General features: G+C 41.1%; 1 protein-coding gene and 1 long non-coding RNA gene across 14 annotated transcripts in view; one reads left to right on the top strand and one right to left on the bottom strand.

Moving 5' to 3' along the window:
- LOC309659899 overlaps positions 1-18,568 on the bottom strand; it is a 99,177-nt gene extending 80,609 nt beyond the window's left edge. Inside the window, exon 1 of the long non-coding RNA XR_014263035.1 lies at positions 2,097-18,568. This is a non-coding gene — a long non-coding RNA (uncharacterized lncRNA). The remainder of the gene's footprint in view (positions 1-2,096) is intronic.
- Positions 1-19,438, top strand: part of ZBTB20 (zinc finger and BTB domain containing 20) — an 814,580-nt gene that overhangs the window by 724,278 nt on the left and 70,864 nt on the right. For all 13 annotated transcript variants that reach the window (XM_082460046.1, XM_082460055.1, XM_082460051.1 and 10 more), the window contains one exon: positions 18,577-18,677. The gene's annotated coding sequence lies outside the window, so the exon portion shown is untranslated. The remainder of the gene's footprint in view (positions 1-18,576; positions 18,678-19,438) is intronic.

The raw sequence follows: 19,438 nt of genomic DNA on the forward strand, positions 1-19,438 counted from the left end.
CACTTTGTAAAGACAATTAAAAAAAATTTACCTGGTGTTTCTACTTGACGTGTAGGGTTTGGTTTTTTTGTTTGTTTTTTTTTTTAATCTGCTCAGCAATTTGAGTTTGCTTGGAACACAGATGAGTTAAGAGAAAAAGCTGTTTTTAAAAAAAAGTCTCTAGTAAGTGAAAATGAAGATACTATATCTGAATGAATGTGAAAAGTTGTCCCCTTGTATATTTTTAAATCTTCCCAAACCATCCCCAGTTCTCAGCCAAATGCAACCTACCCAGATTGTCTTCAGGAAAGTAGCAATTCACAGAGCTTTGCAGTTACCCATATATCAAACTGCACTCTCTCTCCAGTCCCTGCTCACAGCTCCACCATTTTAGAATATGGTGAGATATGCCAGAGCCCTACCATCTGTTTAATGGGCTAATTATGTTTACCACATGCCTACTTCACAGGAATACCATGGGTGAGGTTGCCAAACATCATACAAATATATATGTTTGTATATATAGATATAAAAATATACACATAAATAAAATCATATACATGTATAACAGCATCCAGCATTCCTTAGCTTCATTCTATCTTTTACTATCAGAATGTATCATGGCCCATCACTTAAGCCCAGCTAGGTACTGGCAGAGTTGATCGTAATGCATGGTGTGGCCGTCAGACTGAGGGAGACTGGGGGGAGATGAAATTCAGATTTTATACACACCCCTCTGTCTTTGCCTTATTAATCTGTGCCCCATTTTCTTTCTATTAAAATCTTGATATTTTAGCTTCATAATTAGTGCAATCAAACTTCATGATACTGTACATTGCTATATCCAGTGCTTTAGCTCTTACTTTTAAGAAAGAATATCCTTCACTTTATTTAAAAAAAAAAAAAAAAAAGTCAACTCTAAAAAAGTCCTTTCTGTACAAACTACAACTATTCTTTACAAGGCTACAACTTTTATTTTTTGTACCACAGCTTCTATATTGGTCCTGTTCTTAAAGCTAGCATTTTTTTTTTCCTTTTATGAGGACCCTGCAACTCTTTACAACCTTTTTCTCTGGTGTTCTCTGAGAACTTCTTAGATACGTGTTCTCAGTGACTCCAGTTATTACAAGGGCAATTATCGATTGCTAGCCATGAAAATTATCACTAGGTCCCAAGTTGGGTCAACCTAAGTTGCTTCTTGGAAGTGGGGCTTGAGCTAGGTGGGTCTTGAAAGATAGGGGGAATTTTGAGCAGTAAAGGGAGGCAAACAGAGGGCATCCTAGGTGAAGGGAGTCAAACCAGCAAAGGAACAGGACACAGATGGAAAAGAGTGAGTCATGAGTAAACGGAGTGCCTAGGTAGGATATGATATAAGCTCCAGGTACTGGGCTTTCTTTGTGGCTCCTTTGTCTATATAAAGGTAGCTCGGCAAGCCCTGGACCTTTTTGGCTTCGAAGATGCAGTGGCCTGAGAAAGACTGGGAAAAATATCCACATCTGTACAACAGACTATAAACCCCATATGTAGCATTCTATATAATGAAAAAGAATAACAACATATGAAGCTATCATTGATATAACATTTTATTTAGTCTTTTCTAAGATACAGGAGTATTTTTTTTTTATGACAAAACAGTAAGTTTTTAATCTATGCGTTGGGTATATGGGTGGCCACTGTACTAGTCTTTCTAGTACTTTTTTTTTTTAACATCTTTATTGGAGTATAATTGCTTTGCAATGTTGTGTTAATTTCTGCTGTATAGCAAGGTGAATCAGCTATATGCATACATATATCCCCATATCCCCTCCCTCTTGTGTCTCCCTCCCACCCTCCCTATCCCACCCCTCTAGGTGGTCACAAAGCACCGAGCTGATCTCCCTGTGCTATGTGGCTGCTTCCCACTAGCTATCTGTTTTACATTTGGTAGTGTATACATGCCCATGCCACTCTCTCACTTCGTCCCAGCTTACCCTTCCCCCTCCCCGTGTCCTCAAGTCCATTCTCTACGTCTGCGTCTTTATTCCTGTCCTGCCCTTAGGTTCTTCAGAAACTTTTTTTTTTTTTTTAGATTCCATATATATGTGTTAGCATACGGTATTTGTTTTTCTCTTTCTGACTTACTTCACTCTGTATGACAGACTCTAGGTCCATCCACCTCGCTACAAATAACTCAATTTCGTTTCTTTTTATGGCAGGAGTATTTTTTAAAGCTTTTTTTCCCCTGAGTGTTAGAATGTTTTCTTATACTCCCTTAACTGAAGTAAATTATTCAAACAGAGCTGTTTTGTTTTATTTGTTTGTTTTTGTTTTTGCAGCTTTATGCTTACCAGGGATTTCATAAACAAGTTGGAAGAGAAAAAATAGCCAGGACATAAATATAGAAATAACCCAATCTGATAAGCTTGCATGAGCATGAGTGAGGGTCTGTGATGAGGATGAGAAGAATCTTCGTCAGTGACGGAATGATTGTGTTTTTAATGTTAGGCGTGTAAGTCTGATTTGAGAAGAGACACGGATATGGAAAGAAAGAGAGAGTTATCCACTATCATTTGATCATGTACACAAGGAAAAATGACTAGAAAATTTACTGTGTGACTTCTAGAACCTAGAAACCTAAAACCCAATGCAAACCACATAGACACAGATGAAGGGAAAGCCACCTGTTTACCAAAACAAGAGGACATTTGATGATTAAAGTCATCAAATGTTACAACTGCAAAGAATCTTAAAGACCATCACATCCAACACTCCCATTTTAAATAGGTGAAAAGTGAGACTCAGGAGAAATTTGATGACTTGTAATATCTACAGCAGTTGACAAACATGGCTGGGGACCCACATCGTCTGATCTACAGTCAGATGCCTTCCAGCCAAACACTGTCATTTCTTCAGTTTCTCTGCAGTCGTTTTGGAGAACTCTTAACTTTGCCTTATCCTACCAGCCTTGCTTTGTGTATCTTGATTATCAACAAGCTTCTTAATTAATTGCTTTGAAGTTTATTTTAAAATAATAAATTGCTGGATTCTTAGAAATGGTTCTAAAAATTAAGATGGGTTCTCAGAAGTATTCTGAGTATTCTACAAATACAGAGACGCTCACTAGATAAATATAGATGCCTCTTCATAAAAATCCTATCATTCCTATAAAAATGGCCTGATCATATTATTAGATTTTTCAAAGTTTCTAGAGTTCTAGACCTTTGTTGGAAAGCATAAATAGGTCAGACCAGATCTGCTTAGGTATCCCCTCTGAATTGTCCCTGGATGTTCCTAAACTGAGGTGCCTTTGTAAGGAAGTCCTTCCCACTGCCATTAGTATCATCAGCTCCTGCTCTCATCAGCATGGCCAGTTACTACATACTGATTGCCTATCAGGTTGAAAAAAGGCTGTACTTGGTGTTTTACTGATATTTCATTCAGTGTTAGAAGAGAAAGAACATGGTGAGAGTCTGGCATAGCCCAGCTTCCCTTCTGTGAATAAAGAGTCCATCACTGACATTAGGCATTCAATAAATGCTTATTGAAAGGGGGAAAAAGCATCCATCATTTCTCTTTTTCAAAAAAATCTCTGGGTCATTTGAAAATATTACCTCTGAGCTTCTGATACAATGTCTTGTGGTTTGTTGCACCACATACGGTTATTATGATCTACTTGTGAGCCACAATCCAGAAATACTCTTACTGTTGCAGTGCAAAATAATATAATAATCCACTCTTACATTTTAAATGTGTCTGGCCCACCAAGTGCTAGCTCGAGTGCCAAACACACCATTGTGAAGGAACTGGCTGACATAGTGCCCTGAAATACCAGGTGAGTGTAATCTCTTCACACATGCATAGAAGAGCCTGGCTTTTGAGACCACGAAAAGGAGAAGAGGCAAACTACCTGCTCTTCCAGAAGCAGGAATCATTCAGCAATAGTAGTCAGAGGGAAAAGTCTCTTGTGAAAGAAACTGTGGTGTCTCGTGGCTGTTTTTATTAAAACATTTAGTTCACCAGCATACCAACTCAAAGAGCAATTTAATTCACAAAGTGAATGAAATAAGAGTCTAGCCCCGTCAGCTACATTCCACTGCTGTTATGTGGGGTGATTTAGTGGTCAAGATCCCTACTATTCTGCATTTGGATATTTGTGAGGAAAATCTAGAACTCATTTCCTTCAGAAACCATATCCACATGGCACGTAGCAAGTACTACTAGACAGCAGTAGTAGAGGTTTTGTTATCAACTCCTGCCAGGTTTGCAGGCTGGGATAACAGGACATTAGTCATTTTCCTTCCTCTTCCTCTCTCCTCTCTTCTTTTTTTTTCTTTTTCTTTCTCTTCTTTCCTCCTTTTATTCAAAACTCTTTTGCTTATGGATGTAGGGAGTATTCCAAAAGGAAATAGGCAGAATAAATACTATTTTGAGGGCAACATAACCATTTTGACTTATAACTATATCCATATGCCTTTCTGTATTCCTAAACAGCTGAAGAGCATACAGAATAGCCCAGGCGCTGGTCCTTAAAGTAGGTGTGTCCTAGGGCACTCTTTGATTTGAACTAGCCGAGCCTACTGTTTCATGTTATTGAACAGTCAAAACAGAGAAGGAAGTTTTCCTTCTGTGGTCCTAGCCCAAATGAGTGACAGGATGTAGCCTCTCTCTGTAATTTTCCATGAATTCCTCCCCTGGTCCAATTTCTATGATATCTAGAGGTACTGGGCTCCTGGGAATGCACACTCCAAAAACATAGCCTGCAGTGATTTTTCTTAGGATGGCCATGATGAGGCAGTGAGGAAATGGAGACATGCATGTTACAAATTTAGATTATTTTTTCCTCATACACTTTTTTTTTTTTTTTTTTGGCTGTGTTGGGTCTTCGTTTCTGTGCGAGGGCTTTCTCTAGTTGTGGCGAGTGGGGGCCACTCTTCATCGCGGTGCGCGGGCCTCCCACTGTCGCAGCCTCTCTTGTTGCGGAGCACAGGCTCCAGACGCGCAGGCTCAGTAGTTGTGGCTCACGGGCCTAGTTGTTCCGCGGCACGTGGGATCCCCCCAGACCAGGGCTCGAACCCGTGTCCCCTGCATTGGCAGGCAGACTCTCAACCACTGCGCCACCAGGGAAGCCCTCCTCATACACTTTTTAACTTGCTATCTAGAGCCATTTTTTTCTCAGTCAAATGGGTGGTTTAAAGAAAAACTTACATTCATAATTTTTGAGTGATTTTTTCCAGCCTGTCCTTTTATTTTGCTTTTTGGTCGTCACTTTAACAGGTGGTGGAGTGGGGATCATGTACAAAAAGACCTCATCTTGTCTTACAAGGCAGAGATTATGCTCATGGGGGAAATACAGGTCTTCAGATACAAGGTTCTCCCTCCCAAAGAAAGTGACTCAGGTAACAGTACCCAACAAGGTATAGCCTGACGAGTGGGACATTGCAGCCATGTTTTCAGTGCTTTTCACTCTCTAGAATTTTATGCAATGACAGTAGCCAAGAACCTTTGAAATATCTCTGTCTGGTCACACAAAAAGGAGAGAAGAAAAAGTCCTTGGAAAATTAAACGTATCTGGTGCAAGCTAGTTGCAAATCTGGTGAAACTTCTACCTTCTTCCTATCCCCTGCACACCCTCCCATCGCTGGAGTTTGGGGGTTTTATACGGTAATAGGATGCTAGAGAAGGTGTCTATCTGGCATGTTTGGATTCCTTGCTGTTTCAAATACTTTGAAGAAGAATGCTTGATTCCTGCAGTTTATAAAACTAGTTTAGTTAAACATGTTGGTCATCAGGCCCTGCGATGCATGATTATTCAATATGTTTTAAAATTGCCCCCAAAGTCAATCGTGCTGTCCCCTTTCTCCCTCTGCCTGCCTGTCTCACTTTACTGGGAGGCACTGGAAGTAGTGTGTGCGTGTACGTCTGGGAGAAGACAGACTCCCTACCTGTAAATGGCTTGCTATTATTAGACTTGCAGTTACCAGGGGTTATGTAAGACAATTGAAGCTCTGTGTTTTAACAGAGACATGATTCATGCTGCTTGTAGTAACAGTAACCACCTCCAAACGAGACAGAAACCAGACGCAGACAAAGGCTGGAGAAATCAATGCCGACTCAGTACAGCCATTCTGCTGATACCCTCTGCCTTTCAATCAGAGCACTTAGGTTATCAGGAGAGGAGGCTCCTGGCTCTTTCTGGGTCTGTTCTGTCTCCTGGGACTACCAGGCGAAATCATGTGGGCTGGAGCTGTGTACAGGAGAAAACTGGGCCTCGGGAGCAGGGATGTCTGACCTCCCTCCCCAGCTTCCTGTACATCACGCCCCAGGGTCTCCCCCGTGTTTCAGACACACCTGGAGGAACAGTGCTTGTTACCTGCACTGTGGCTCAGAATTCTCTGTGGCTTCTACTCAGCAAAGTTGGAACTTGAGTGTTTGGCTCACGCATTCAAGTAACTTTGCTCCAGTGACGCTCTGCAGCACGCGGGAAGGGGAGAGGATGGAGTGAGATTTGAGCTGCTGCCGGTGCTTTAGTACAGCTTCTCCTCAAACCTGAATGGAAGTGGACTGGCTGTGTGTGTAGACACACATGGGCCCCTTTCCTGATTCCTCCAGTAGCTGTTCTTTGAGACTACACTGATTCGACACTTCACAGAATGCAAAGCATTTCCACGTACATCAGCTTATTTTAGCCTCACAACTGTGGGAGAGAGGCCAAGCACACATTATTAATGAATACCATTTTACAGGTGAGAGGTTTTATGGCTGGAAGGTAATTATGTCATTCATTGTTTCCTTGCTCATGATTTTATAAGACTCAGAAAAGTTAGTGACTTGACCATGATCACACAACTAGTACTTATCAGATCCAAGAAGACAAGGCAGTTCTTCTGATTCTCCATCTAGTACTCTGCTTCTCGGATTTGCTACAAAGCTTGTTGGCAGCCATGGCATTTTGGGGGATAAAAAAGGATTTTCTGCTGAAAACCGTGGTTTTTAGATTTAAGCTCTTTTGCTCATTAGCTGGGCAACTTAAACCTCCCTCCCCCACCCCAGACTTCTCATCTGTATAACTCGTGGTGGGGAGAACTCACTTTTAAAGAGTGGCCATGAAAGTACCACGTAAGCTCTGATGGGTCTAAATCAGTGCAGAGATTGCCAGTAGTATCCCCCTATCTCCACCACGTGTGACATCAGGAGAGAGATGCAGAGATCTCAAATTTCACCTAGAACATAAAAGTAAACTATTTTTACATCAAAAAGAAGAAATTAAGATACTTTACTGCAGAAACTGCCCATGGCTCTCAGAAAGCAACAGCCTTGACCCAGTGGCCTGTGACACATTCAAAAGTCAGGCTACCCTTCATTTTTACTCTCAAATGTGTAAATTGTTCACAAAGCAACTCTAAACAGGGACATGACAGAAAATTAGCTAAGCCATTTAGCTTCACCCACCCAATAATCTCCCACAATAAAAATTCCAGTTTTAAAAATGCTTATTATTGATTACTACTAATAATAAATAATACATTGTTATGAATTTTAACTAAGGACCAACACAGAATTTCCTATTATAGCATTTTTACCATTATCCTACTATTTTCATACATTATATAATGCAATATATACCTATTTTGAAGGAAGCCTAAGTAAACATTTTAACTTATAAATAGTTTTCAATTAAATCTTTGGTTTGTATACCACTTTTTATCCAGGAAAATAGCAAAATACTTCACAAACTATACTTGAATGAAATTCATTTTCCCCTCTACCAAAATGTGAAAATCATATGTTGCTGCAGTTTTAAGGAAGAAAGCTACAGTCTGTTTCTCTCATAATCAAACTCCCTGACTGGGCATCAAGAGACCAAATTTTTAGTCCTAGCCTCACTACAAACTCACTATTAGGGAATCCATTAAGTCCTAACTTCAGAATACATCTAATCTGAAAAACCCAAAGCCCCTTAATATCTGGTTATTGCACACTCGCCTGAGACTTCAAATCTGCTCGGTGGTCTATGTGGTATGGCAGGAAAAGAGCTTTACGGGAATGATGGAATTCATTGTTTGGGGGTAACATGTTGTGCTAGCGGCAGCCGAGCTGTCTTAACTTCGTCAATGCAACGTGTCTCCAGATCGACCCAAAGAGATAGAGGCTGGAAGATGCCTGGAAGGCAGGAGCACGTTCCGTCCTTTGACATCCTGCAGGTGGTTGCTACCCTACAGAATGGCATATTCTGTGTCCCAGGCATGGTGATAAGCAGTGGATCCTCGCACAAGACCGACTTCCTTGTGCAGGAAAAGAGGCTTTTCTTTATCAGCCAGGTGCCACGATTTAAGGATCATGAATGATGATTTCCTCATTGGCAGAGAGGCATTTGTGCCACTGGTTCCTTTCATGGGTCCTCTGATGGTCCCAGATTATTTTAGTCTTCTCTCCATTTGGAGTCAACTAATGCAAAGTCTCATCTTCACCTAAGAACAGAGCTGCCTTTGCTCTTCTAGATCTAGCCTTCATCTCCCCAAAGCATACACGTTACCATTTGTGGAGGTGATGATGGTAATAATGGATGGTGTTTCTTCCCCACAAGGTGGTGGTACATTCACCTGGGCCTTTAGCATATTAAACTGTCCCCATAGCTACAGAAATCAAGTTTTGACCTAACATGCCCCAGTGTTAACTATTTCTGTTCACGGCCTCTAATAATATGATTATAACCCCCTAGTATTGCACAAAGGGCCACCCTAGGTGCTGGAGTTTTTATAATGTGTAAACCAAGGTCTGTGTCCTAGAGAATTTACATTCTTACCAGTGATAGAGGACACAGGGGTTAAACTACAACCATTTATCTAAGTGTTAAATGAGTAGCAGAGGTCAGCATGGGCTGAGACAGTTTTCATAACAGATACATGATTGATACAGGCCTTGAAAGAAAGGAAAGGCCTAGATAACAAAAAGGTCATAGAGGCCTTCCAAGCAGCCAAAATGGTATGTTCAGAGGCTCAGAGATACGAACGTGCTTAGTCTTTCTGACATTCTGTAAGTTAACCAGTTTAGACCAAATGGAGTATTGATGGAAAGGAAATCTGAGAGGGCTTATTTGATACAGATTCAGTGAACTAACATACCCAAGCTAAAGAGATTAGAGCCAGGGGAAATCCATTAAAGCGTCTTCTCTAAGCATATTCTGAAGTTAATAAATGTGCCGGTAGAAAGATGGGGGAGTGGGGGATGGTTCTGTAATCCAGTAAGTTTGGACAATGCTGGAGTCTTCAACACCTTTAATATCCTTATGGGCATTATGAGTTTGTAAGAGAGACATATCGTATTTTGTGTTTCCTGTATTTGTTTGACCAGCAAACTTTGTTTGAGGTTCATCTTGAGGTTCTAGTGTTCTATAAAACTCACTCTGAGATATACCAGCTGGAAAGATTTTGAAGGGCAGGAGTAGATGACAGGGCAAAACACTATACTGTTGCGATTAATTTAGTACTATTATGAAGTACTAATAGTACTACTATTTTTTTCTGCCTTCAAGTACAGAAAAAATAAAAGATATCACTGATGGAACCAAAGGGAAGGATAGAGATCAGAAGTAGAGAGGATAAACTCCAAGATAGGAGGAGAATGTAGAAAAAGGTAAAGATATATCTTGAGGAAACAAAATGATAAAATTTCAGAGATATTGGAGAAGGAGATGAGAGTCAGTGAGCTTACCACACTGGATGCTCTAGATCCTCTTACTAATGTAGGAGGCAAGGTCATCAACTGAAACAGAGAATGAAGAATGAGACTTGATAAAGTAAAACGTATGAAGAAAAACTACTGTAGGCTTGTACTCAGAAACAACACTGAGCAGGAGTAAGGGTACAGATGGCATGCATGCGCAGGGTTTCGTACTGAGAGTGGGAGGGAATGGTGAGTGGTGATACGGATTCATAACTGAATAACATAAGAAGAGGCCCTGTTACATAGAAGGCCAGGGGAGCAAGGAAATCTGGAGAGTTGTTGAGAATAGCGTTGAAATGGTTGATCATGGGGTAAGGTCAGACTGGACAAAGACATCCGGTGAAGCCAGCAGGAGCCTACTAATGGACCAGGTGAAACGAGTAGGTTCCTTAGGCATTAAGGAAGGGGAATTCTCAAGCTGGGGTTGGAACACTTGAGGTCAAATGTGAGGCCTCAAAAGAGTAATTTGGAATGAGAATGAGGGCTAAGAAGTAGCTGAAAAAGATGATGATAAAGGTCTGTCGAAAAAAATGGTAATGGGTTTTAGGTTGACATATTAATGAAAGTAGGGAGGGAAAACATAAATCAAGCATAGAAGGTTTTGGAAAAGTTTAAAAAAAGATTGAAGAAGGCATTAGTGGACCATGATGGAGAATCTAATACCATAAGCCTATGACGAGGACCTCAAATAAACCGCAGTGGAATGAAGGCAGGAGATCAGTTGTTTAGTGATCACAGCTTGGTGTAGGTTAAGCCCCAAAGCATTGTGGTTAAAACCTGGCCCTAGAGCCCTGCTTTGTTACCCTCTAGCTTCGTGATCTATGGCAAAAAAAACCCTTCACCTTTCCTAAACATCAGCTTCCTCATCTATAAAATCAGAATATAATTCCCATCTCTGAAGAGTGAGTGTAAGAGATAAAGTTAAATAATGTATAAAAAGTGCCAAGCACAAGACTTGCTGCACAGTAAGCATTTAATACGGGTAGCCAGATTACTATGGAGGTGATGAAAGCAGGAAGAGGGAAGTGATTTTCACTTTGGAGACAGTGACAATGTGTTCTTCTGGCTAATGCCATTTTGATGTTTCTCCATTTAGCCACAAATGTAATGATTAGTCCAGAAAACATGCTCAGTGCGAGGGGCAAAGTATAGATAACTCTGATATAACACCAAATAACATGCTGCACCCTAAATTGTTCTCATGTTGGAATCCTCATTACGGAGTTTAAAGTGACCTTATGACCAGGTCCTGTGACAGCTTTTTGGGACCGGAAGATTCCAGTATCAAATGACTTAGAGAAGGGGTTTCCATCACCAGGTATTCATTAAAAACAGAAAAAGTATCATCATATGTATAAACACGTATATATGTGTATATATGCATATGTATGTGTGTATGTATATATCTATATGTCTATATCTATGTATCTATCTCTCACCTGGTCCCAAAGATCTCTTATTTTAAAAACAAAAATCAACTGTACCTGACAACACTAAGGCTCCTGGGATGTGCAGCTCTTATTAACAGAGTTTATGAATCGTCAAAGAGTAATCAAGATCCCTGTAGAGAAAATTAACATAGATTTAAAGGGACAAACAGTGAGTGGGACCTTCTATTGGCAGGGCTATCCCAGGGGTCCTCAGGCCACCAGAGGTACTTCTTCTGGACATGGGTATTAAATAGTGGTTAATTAAGGAGCTAAAATTTTTTTAAGTAAAACATTTCTTGTAGCATCAAAAAGCTGAAGATGGGGTTCCTGATTAGTTTTTCTGGCCATGATTGGTGCCTTATTCATTAAATGGTTTTCTCATCAGTTTCCAAGGAGGTGGGTTGGTAATATAGACTTGGGAATTCGTTTCAGGTAATTAGTTAAAAAGTTAAAAGTCAAACAGATTTCTTTAACAGGTTTAGTGGTTTAACAGGTTGATGAGCTACTTAATTCCCACATCTTTCTTCTCAGGGGACTATTAGAGTTTTAAAGGACTTTTAAAATCATAAAATTCACCTCCTTTTCTTACAGATGAAAAAGCTGAGCCACCTGGTGGTTAAATGACTCATCCAAGGTCATGCAGCTAGTTCTATGATTTTGCTCTTTCTTTCCTTACTCTTACTTCTTTTTAACACTCTCCTTTTCTCTTTCACCAACATTCTCTGCACTCACAACCATCTCTCTCTTGATTATTTCTTGCATTTATCCTTGCTTTACGAAATTTCCTGTGCCTCAAATTATGAGCTAGTGGGTCTTTGGCAATTAGTAACCCCTCACCACTAATTCATCACTACATTTGGGGGTGAAGAAAGGAGGGAAGTGGAACAATTTTAAATTTACTGTGATCTTTGAGACTGCTTTCTCTACACCTGGGAATCGCTGTTAGACAATTAAGGTTAGTAAAGCGCATTGAATTTCTCAGAGGAAAGGTGTTATTTGAATTATTACCAGATACTATTGCTAAAAATAACAATAATGTAAAAAAATAGGAACTTCATATGTTAGAGACATGATCATTTTAATTTCCAGTTGTGGGATCTAGAAATGATTTTTTTTCACGATGTGCTCTGTGCCAGAAACTCCTTGAATTATGTCTATTGCCCGATGACCTGACAAACTGGCCCAGAATCAGAAGTCAGGCATGCCGTGTGAGCTGTTAGCCAAATTTTTCAGCTCAAACTGCTCCTTTGAAAACAACCCTCAGTAGGAAGGTGAGTGTCAGACATAGGACCTGTGGTACCAGATCAGTGTCATCAGCATCACCTGGGAGCTTGTTAGAAATGTAGAATCACAGACTCCATCCCCAGGCACGCTGAATCAGAAATCTTGGGTGATTCATTTGTTCATTAGAGTTTGAGAAAACCAGTACAAGGCATCCTCATCTTCAACTAGAAAGGAGCTAGGAAGGAGTTATACTTATTGATAGTTTCTGAAAGAGTTCCTTCACCTGAGGTCTGTACTCCCAGTTCTTTCAGTGACTCTGAACCATTATGGAAATAACATAAACCTCTTTCTTGTGCTGAAATCACAGTGGGAACTAGAAATGTGTCCATGCTGTGTTGGAGCAGTTGTTGTGTAGTGAAAAAAGCACAGATTTAGAGTCAGAAAGATCTGGGTTTGAATTCTGGCCTCACTATCCACAGCTTTCTAATCTTGGAGTGGTTCATTAAGCACTCTGAGTCTCACTTTTCCACATCTGTAAAATGGGTATACTAACACCTACAGCACGACATTGCTGTGAGGATTAACTAAGAATGAACTTACACGTAAAAATTCCTCATGCAGTCCCTAACAACATTTAGACATCTAACAAATTATTGTTACTATTATCTTTTTTGTAAGCCTTTGTCAGAGAAGCCCCATCTGTCGTTTTAGAATGATTTGGTGTGACTTCCAAAGAAGGGGAATGGCCATACTGAAATGAGATCTCTGCAGAAAGTTCCTCACAGCAATCTGTGGCAGTGTGTTACATAAGAGCTCTGCTCTCTAAGGGCTTCCGAGACAGATCTGCAGAGCTGTCAACAATACAGCAGTCTGGAATGGAAATGACCCACTGTCTCTTCTGCCTCTGGCACCATTCAGAACCTTGCCAGCTGGGCTCGCAGGGCAGATTCTTTATTACAGTGATGATGTAAGTGGCAGAGAGAATAGCTGGATTTCCAGATTCTGGGAAAAATGTATGACCCCAGCAGCCTTTTACCTTTTGACTTAAAAACTGAGTGCACTGGATATGGACGCCATTGAAAAAGGATAAATATGAAACCTCATAAAGTCATTTTCACTGAGTCTTTTTTAGAGTATAACTACTCTTTAAGTAATGAAATATGACACACCATGCAATAGTTCTAATTAAAAACCCTCGGGTGTGTGCTAAGGCAAGAGGGAAATAAGAAGAAGGAGAGAGGTTTTACCCAATTTACCCAAAAGTGAAAGGAAAATCATAGCAAGAAAATGTGGAGCTGTGAAAGAGGAGTGTGATTAAAGGACAGAAAGATTATGTCTCCATTTAATTATAAAATGCACAATTTAAATCTAATGTTAGACATACTTAAAATGTACACTTATGTAATTACACAATGGGTGTGTATGCTTCCAGGTGATTTTTCACTGCATTGTACTGGACATATCGACCAGTGATTTCCTTTATCATTTTAATGTAGTTGCCAAGGGAAGAAAAGAGAAGGAAGCTCTGTCTGGTGAAGGGTTGATAACTGTCCAGCCATGTGATGGTTTAGTAAGAACTATGAGGAACTCTTGAGCCCAATTTGCTGTCTACGTGGGTGTTACTATTTAATGGATCTCTCAATGCATAGCATGGCTCCACCATACTGGCCAAACAGAATATAATGACCAGCACCACGTTTCTCCTCTGGTGAGTAACAGTGAGTAAGGTGCTCACCTGGGGGAGACAGGTGAACTCTTGTAGGGCCGGAGGCTAGCATTTAAGAGCTGAGCTTTTCTGGACAAGTAAAATCTACTGAGATCCCCTGGAAAAGTCTGTTTTCCTCACCTAGGTAAACACTGTTACCCCCACAACGTGTTTTGTTGGGCATTACATCTTCAGGAGAAAGAAAATGATTCCGTTTGAGAATGAGGATAGAGAGGAGATTAAACAATTAATGTTTCGTCTACCACAAGAGAAGAACAAGGGACGAAAATTAGAACAGACCTGGGAGCAGTCATCTATCCTTTTCTACAAGTAGATTGGTGATATAATGAAAGGAAAATAAGTAAAAATTTAAACAAGCCTATAGGATAAATACTGGGCAAAGCGAGGTGGAAAAAGATTTATTGGTGTGGCATAATAGCAAGATTGCCAATAGCCTATGTTTCTGTAAGATGAATTTAACCATAGAATTACCGCAGCATGTTCTCACCAAGAACTTCAGCTGAACCCCCTGCTTTTCCAAAGCGTGAGAAATTTCTTCATTCTGCTTTTTCACCCTGAGTTGAATCACCCCAGTGGTATTTGCAGTATTGTCACAATTGTTTCTGCTGGTAATGTTAAAAAGGTTTGCTTCCTTGTTCTTTAAATCCATCCTCATTTTTTAAACATCAGTTAACTATAAAAGGACATTTATTAGTTTGATTTATTGAAGTGAATAAGTGAAACAAAGTTTTTCTTTTTGTGGAACCCAGTGTATCCTTGCAGGCTATGCACCCAACCCCTCACTCTCTCTGGTCTGGTCACTGCTGATGGTCTGCTGGGTCTATTGGTGCCAAGCAACACCGATAGATATTCAGAGATTTGTGACCTTTTCTATCAATTGTCGTTGCTCAGCTGCTAGTAAGGATGTGGCCTTGAGCAAGTCAGTTCCCTTGATCTCCTCATCTGAAAAATGAGGGGTTGGAGTAGATGAGCTTTAAGGTCTTTCCAGTTCAATCTCAGCTTCCATGACTCTAAGCAAGCATCTTTATTGCTTTTATTTTCTTTAATAAACTTTTTATTTTAGAACTTTTTAAACTTTTTACTTTATATTGGAGTATAGTTTATTAACAATGTTGTGAAAGTTTCGGGTGTACGGGAAAGTGATTCAGTTATACGTATACATGTATCTATTCTTTTTCAAATTCTTTTCCCATTTAAGTTGTTACATAACATTGAGCAGAGTTCCCTGTGCTGTACAGTAGGTCCTTGTTGGTTATCTGTTTTAAATATAGCAGTGTGTACATGTCAATCCCAAACTCCCTAACTATCCCTCCCCCCACACCCTTCTCCCCTGGTAACCATAAGTTAGTTCTCTAAGTCTGTTTTGTAAATAAGTTCATTTGTATCATTTCTTTTTAGATTCCACATACAAGCGATATCATACATTTCTCTTTCTCTGTCTGACTTACTTCACTCAGTATGACAATCTCTAGGTCCATCCGTGTTGCTGCAAATGACATTATTTCATTCCTTTCAATGGCTGAGTAGTATTCCATTGTATATATGTACCACACCTTCTTTATCCATTCCTCTGTTGATGGATGTTTAGGTTGCTTCCATGTCTTGGCTATTGTAAACAGTGCTGCAATGAACTGTATCCTTTCGGACCATGTTTTTCTCTGGATATATGCCCAGGAGTGGGATTGCTAGATCATATGGTAGCTCTATTTTTAGTTTTTTAAGGAACCTCCATACTGTTCTCTATAGTGGCTGTACCAATTTACATTCCCACCAACAGTGTAGGAGGGTTCCCTTCGCTCCACACCCTCTCCAGAATTTATGGTTTGTGGATTTTTTGATGATAGTCATTTTGACTGGTGTGAGGTGATATCTCATGGTAGTTTTGATTTGCATTTCTCTAATAATTAGTGATGTTGAACGTCTTTTCAGGTGCCTCTGGGCCATCTGTATGTCTCCTCTGGAGAAATGTCTGTTTAGGTCTTCTGCCCATTTTTTGATTGGGTTGTTTGTTTTGATGATATTAAGCCTCATGTGCTGTTTGTAAATTTTAGGGACTAATCCCTTGTCAGTCACATCATTTGCAAATATTTTCTCCCAATCTGCAGGTTGTGTTTTTGTTTTACTTATGGAAAGACCTTAAAGCTCATCTACCCCAACCCCTCATTTTTCAGGGGGGTTTCCTTTGCTGTTCAGAAGCTTTTGAGTTTAATTAGGTCCCATTTGTTTATTTTTGTTTTTATTTCCATTACTCTGGGAGATGGATCAAAAAAAGATATTGCTGCGATTTATGTCAGAATGTTCTGCCTATGTTTTCCTCTGAGTTCTATAGTGTCCGGTCTCACATTTAGGTCTTTAATCCATTTTGAGCTTATTTTTGTGTATGTTATTAAAGAATGTTCTAATTTCATTTTTTTACATGTAGCTGTCCAGTTTTCCCAGCACCATTTATTGAAGAGACTATCTTTCCCCTATTGTACAGTCTTGCCTCCTTTATCATAGATTAATTGACCATAGGCATGTGGGTTTATTTCTGGGCTTTCTATCCTGTTCTGTTGACCTATATTTCTATTTTTATGCCATTACTGTACTGTTTTGATGACTATAGCTTTGTAGTATAGTCTGAAGTCAGGGAGCCTGATTCCTCCAGCTCCATTTTTCTTTCTCAAAATTGCTTTGGCTATTTGGGGTCTGAATCAGCAGACATCAGCTGAGCACTAACCTGTGTGCAAGGCATTGCACTCTATGGGTACAAAGTAAAAAGTACACAGAGTAAAAATGGCCTCTGCCTTCAAGAAGCTTAAGGGGGGGGGGTGGAGACAAATTACACAAATAATTATTAGAGTCCATAGAACGTGGGAAGGGAGTGGTGCAAAAAGTGCTTAAGGATTTGAGAAGGGCACTTTCCTTTGGAAAATGTCTCATAAGCGAGGTGGTGTTTGGATGACCCCTAAAGAAGCTCTATGTAGACATTGGGAAAGGGGAGGAAAGACCATGACCATGGTGAGAACAAGTGGGACTTCTGCAGTGTAGAATGCACTGTAGAAAGAAAGAGTAAGAAATTAGATTGGGGCTATATTGTAGGAGGCTAGAATGCCAAGCTGAGAAGTTTGCATTTGATCCAGTAAGCAAAGAGCAAAGGAGTAATGTGTTTAGAATGGTGCTTTAGAACAGTAAATGTAGTGTTGTTGTGAAGGATGGACTAGAGGTACAGAGGATCTGGGGGAAGGGAAGCCGGTTAGGAGGCACTCACAGAAATCCAGGCAACACGTGATAAAACGATAAATCGGTGTTGGGATAAAAAGTGAGTATTGATTCACAGCCTGAGTAAAAACCACAGGAGTTGGCAGCTGATTGGATATGGGAAATGAAAGAAAAGGAGGAACTAAAGAAGACTCCTCAGTTGTAGGCACAAGTAACTGGACGAAGATGGTACCAGTAGCAGGAAATGGGAAGGCTGGAGAAGGAACATATTTTGAGGGAAAGGCAATGAATTCTGCTGGAAACTTTCTGAATTAGAAGTGCCTGTGCAGTGTATGATGGAGATGTGAGCTTCTCAAAGTTAGAGGCCCCATCTTATTCATCTTTTCTAGGTGCCTAATAGAGTCTATGTAAACAATGAATGAATGATCAAACAAGCAAATGAATCAGCGAACTGATAAGCAGCAGTTATTTAGAATGCGGGTCTGGAGCTCTGTAGACAAGCGAGAACTAAAGATAGCCATGTGGGTGTTCTCTATGGAGAAGTGACTGTTGAGGCCATGGAGGGTGGCTGTGTAGGCAAAGCTTGAGGAGAGAGAGAATCTTGAGGCCTGTCTGCATTTAGGAAACAGGAGAGAGAAGGCAGGCCAGTGAAAGAGGCAGAAGAGAACTGAGAGCGGGAAGTCAGGATGATGCAGCATCCCAATGAGAAGGGAGGAGAGTTTCCGGAATAAAGTGGTCATCAGGGCGCAGTGTGGCCAAAGGGGAAAGTCCTGGGAAAAGACCTCTGGGCCTGAGGCTCTGAGACAGACAAGGGTCCATTCTGTAGCCCCTGAGGCTGAACTCCTCGGGGTTAGAGGATATGGCAGAAAACAGGGGCTGTAGTGAAGGGTGGAGAGAAGGCAAGAGCTCAGAAACATGGCCAGGTCAGTGGGCGTTTTTAAGATAGGCAAGAATCTCAGAGCAACAGTGAGAGAGAGATTGCGGTGGAATGAACACTGGAAGAAGAGTCCGCTGTGGCCAGGCTTCCCCTACCCTCACCCTCCACCTCAACTCCAACTCAGGATCACACCGTCAGCTCCACACTGGCGGGTGCTGTTGACAGCTTCACACTAGACAGGCAGTCAGGTGGAAACACTGAAAATGGGGCCTGGGCAACACCCTCTCCATCTCCCTCCCCTGACTCAGTGTTCTCTGGTGCAAAATGCAGGACCCGACTCTCAACCAAGTCCCACGGTTCTGGCTCTGTAGAATGAGTGATCACCATCACCTCTTCATTTAACAGCGTTATCTTTGTTTGTTCCTTGTCTGATCCAGATGCAGCCGCTCTCTGTTCCCTGCCCCAATGAACATCTGCACTAGGCCCAAGCCTTGGAGTGATTTACCTGAAGAGTGACACCATTTATTTGAAAACTACTGTGAGTACATTATGCCTGCAATGAAAGGCTTCTTAGTTCACTTTGTTTAATTTTTTTAAAAAACTCACACAATTGTAAGCGCAGATGAAATTTTAGATGGCGTCATCTCTTGGATGTGACAAGGTGACCAGACTCCGTCCTGAAGTGCCTGCACTGGTTCTCCGCTTCCAGCCTGCAGTGCGCACCCTGGTAGCATCGCGCCCACCTCGCTGGGGGGCTGTGCTGAGCTGCATCTGAGCGCACCTTGCAGGGACCGGTGCTGTTCTGCTTGGTCATCTCGCCTCTGCCTGAAGCGGTGGCAGCTCCAGCCCTATCTGTTTGCTTCTCATCCCCCTTCTTTGCCGCTCTGTTGAATCTCACTGCAGCTTGTCATTTCATGCCACCCTGGACACATCCGTGAGCCAGCTTTCCGTGCCTGTGTCCACCTGTGATGTAGCTGCATCTCTGTGTCCCGTGCTGTGGTCTCCTTGTTACTCAAGGGGGCCAACACCCACCCTTGCAGCTGCGGGCTTCTTCAGCCATATCTCTAAACCATTGTGCCCAGGTCAGCTCTGCCCTCTGGATGCATAGCTCTGAGTACTTGATTTAGTTCCCTCCACATCAGACATTTACGTAGGAGAAGTACAACCCATGCAAGTCAAGTTGCAGAAATAAGTTGGGGTAGGAGCTATGATGCCTACAGAAAAATACTGATGAAAGAGTGATCATTCATTCATTGATCATTGCTAGAAGTAACAGATGAATATATGCTCAAGTATTCA

This window comes from Balaenoptera physalus (assembly GCF_965194825.1).
Source record: "Balaenoptera physalus genome assembly, chromosome: 4".
NCBI lineage: Eukaryota > Metazoa > Chordata > Mammalia > Artiodactyla > Balaenopteridae > Balaenoptera > Balaenoptera physalus.